This window comes from Triticum urartu, chromosome 3, assembly GCF_003073215.2.
Source record: "Triticum urartu cultivar G1812 chromosome 3, Tu2.1, whole genome shotgun sequence".
In the NCBI taxonomy this organism is placed as follows: domain Eukaryota; kingdom Viridiplantae; phylum Streptophyta; class Magnoliopsida; order Poales; family Poaceae; genus Triticum; species Triticum urartu.
The window spans coordinates 721,920,806-721,923,348 of NC_053024.1; the positions used below are offsets into that span (position 1 = coordinate 721,920,806).

The 2,543-nt window shown below is 51.4% G+C and overlaps 1 pseudogene; it reads right to left on the minus strand.

Annotated features, from left to right (window-relative positions):
- Positions 1-327: 327 nt before the first annotated feature.
- On the minus strand, positions 328-1,575 carry LOC125546212 (annotated as a pseudogene).
- Positions 1,576-2,543: the final 968 nt, after the last annotated feature.

Consider the following 2,543-nt stretch of genomic DNA (forward strand, 5'->3'; position numbering starts at 1 on the left):
CACCCTCGACTCGCAACTAGGGATCGACCTATTTTATCCAAGTTGGAAGTCCACCACCGGCCTCGACTCGCAACTGCGGCCCAACCTTTTTTGTCCAACTTGCAAGTACACCCTCGACTTACAACTTGGGCCTAACCTTTTTTGTCCGAGTTGCAAGTCCACCCTCGACTCGCAACTAGAGGCCAACCTTTTTCTGAGTAGCCAGTCCACCCTTGATTCGCAACCGGCGCCTGAGTTTTTTAGTCCCAATTGCAACTCCACCCTCGATTTGCAACTGGAGCCTGACCTTTTTTTGTCCCGGTTACATGTCCACCGTCGACTCACAACTGCGGCTCGAACTTTTCTTGTTCCAGTTGCAGGTTCACACTCGATTCACAACTAGGGCCCAACCTTTTTTGACCCGGTTACAAGTCCAAATTCGACTCGCAATTTGGGCCCGGCCTTTTTTAGTCCCAGTTGTGACTTGTGAGTCCACCCTCGACTCGTCACTAGGGTCCGGCCTTCTTTTGTCCCAGTTGCAAGTCTATCCCTCGACAGCAAACAAACTGCAGATGAATCGGCCCAAGTAGCACGAACGCATGCAGCTAGCTTATTGTAGAGACACCGATCTTATAAGAGTGCGTAAGCAACACACGCATGTCTGCATGCATGATGCTCTATCGATCTTATTGGAGTCTATACGACGATCGGTGGACGTTGGATGCATGCATGATTACTCAGTTGCAGTAGCTGTTGTGGACGGGCATCCTGTACTGCTGCCCGCCGTACGCGGCCTGCTTCTGCTCGTGGTACGCGTAGCCACCGGCGCCGAGCGCCCGCCACGCCGGCCTCAATCTGGTGCTTCCTCGCGTGCGTCGGGTCCTTCTTCACCTCGTACCCCTCGTGCTGCACACCAAGTTCAAAGATCATGCATCTTAATTACATGTACAAAATTGTCCCATGTAATGTTGATTTGTTGAGTGAGGTTAATTGATTGATTACCAGGGCGAAGGCACCGGCGGCGAGGGCGCCGACCTCGCCGACGCGCTCCCTGTTCTTGTGCTGCTGCACCTCCTTCTTGTAGTACCCTTGCCCCTGCTCCCCTCCGCCGAAGCACTCCTCGGTGGTGGTGGAGTAGGACATGGCCCTGCCGTCGTTGTGCCCGTAGCCGTGGCAATGCCCATGTCCATGCCCGTGCCTGCCGGAGTCGAAGCACTCCTCGTCGACGGTGTTGGAGTACATGGTCCTGCCGCCCCCGCCGTGGCCGTGCCTGCCGGAGTCGAAGCAGTCCACGTCAGTGGTGTTGGCGTACATGTTTGCCCCGCCGTGGCCATGGCCATGCCCGTGGCCGTGGCCGTGGCCGTGCTTGCCGGCGTCGTAGCACTCCTCGGTCGTGTTGGAGTACATGGTCCTGCCGCCGTGGAAGCACTCATCCGTGTTGGAGTAGGACATGGTCCGGCCGCCGCCGTTGTAGTAGCCCGCCATGCTAAAAGTACGTGGTGATGCTTGCTTGTAGCAAATGTAGCTAATGTACGTGATCAACGCCGGTACGTGTGGCTGCTTGCTTGTAGCAAATGTTTTGAGGACGGGTCTATTTATAGCGTGGCGAGTGACAGTCACAGGACAAGATGGACGGTGAGGATTGGTGCAAAAGCAAGATTCGATTATCCCCTCTATTATTGCACCGTTCTCTTGCGACTATGCTGCTGCTTGATGACACTCGGTAGAGAAATTTTATGAAGAAAAAAAGGAGAGTATCCTTCTTTTTTGAAACGAAAGGGGTTGCCCCCCTGCCCCAACTTTTTATTAAAAAAGCAAAGGCAACCAAAGATCAAAGTTCACAGCTCTCAGCTCCAGCCAGAAGTAGCCACAACAGAATTATTACAGACGCAAGCATCAACAGTCTGAAAATCCACCAGAAAACGACGAAATGGCCCCTATAGGAACTATCAGCGCAGAGGCTACGAACTCCCTACAGACGCATCAAACGTGCCACGCAATTCTAAGCAACTCCCCGCGATGATGGTCGAGCAGCTTCAAGCATTGGAGGAGTAGCACAGCTTGGGAGTCCACGCACGGGATCTTCCATTGATAGATATGTCTCCCCACCATCTCCAGCACACATTTGATGCTTCGCCATCTTCGCCCCTGAAACACAATTTCATTTTGAAACAACCATAAGCTCCATAAGATAGCAGCAAAAATCAAGTTTATAGCATCAAAACTTTTTTTCTTCTTCCAAAAAGGAAGCAAAGATTCAAACGAGTCAGGTACAGGCATCTTGGTACAATTAGCTATCACCAGCCACACTTGTCTGGCCACCACACACTCAAAAAACAAATGCTGGATGCTCTCAGGTTCACAGCAGAAGACACAAGTCAGGTCTTCCACATGCCGGCGTTTAGCCAGATTGTCCCTAGTCAGACTCTTATTGTGCACAATTAGCCAGAGAAACACATGAATATTAGGGGGAATTTTAATTTTCCAAATATAATCCCTCCAGATAGAGACCATGGCCCCCAATTAATCATCTTATACATAGATTTAACAGAGTATAACCCTTT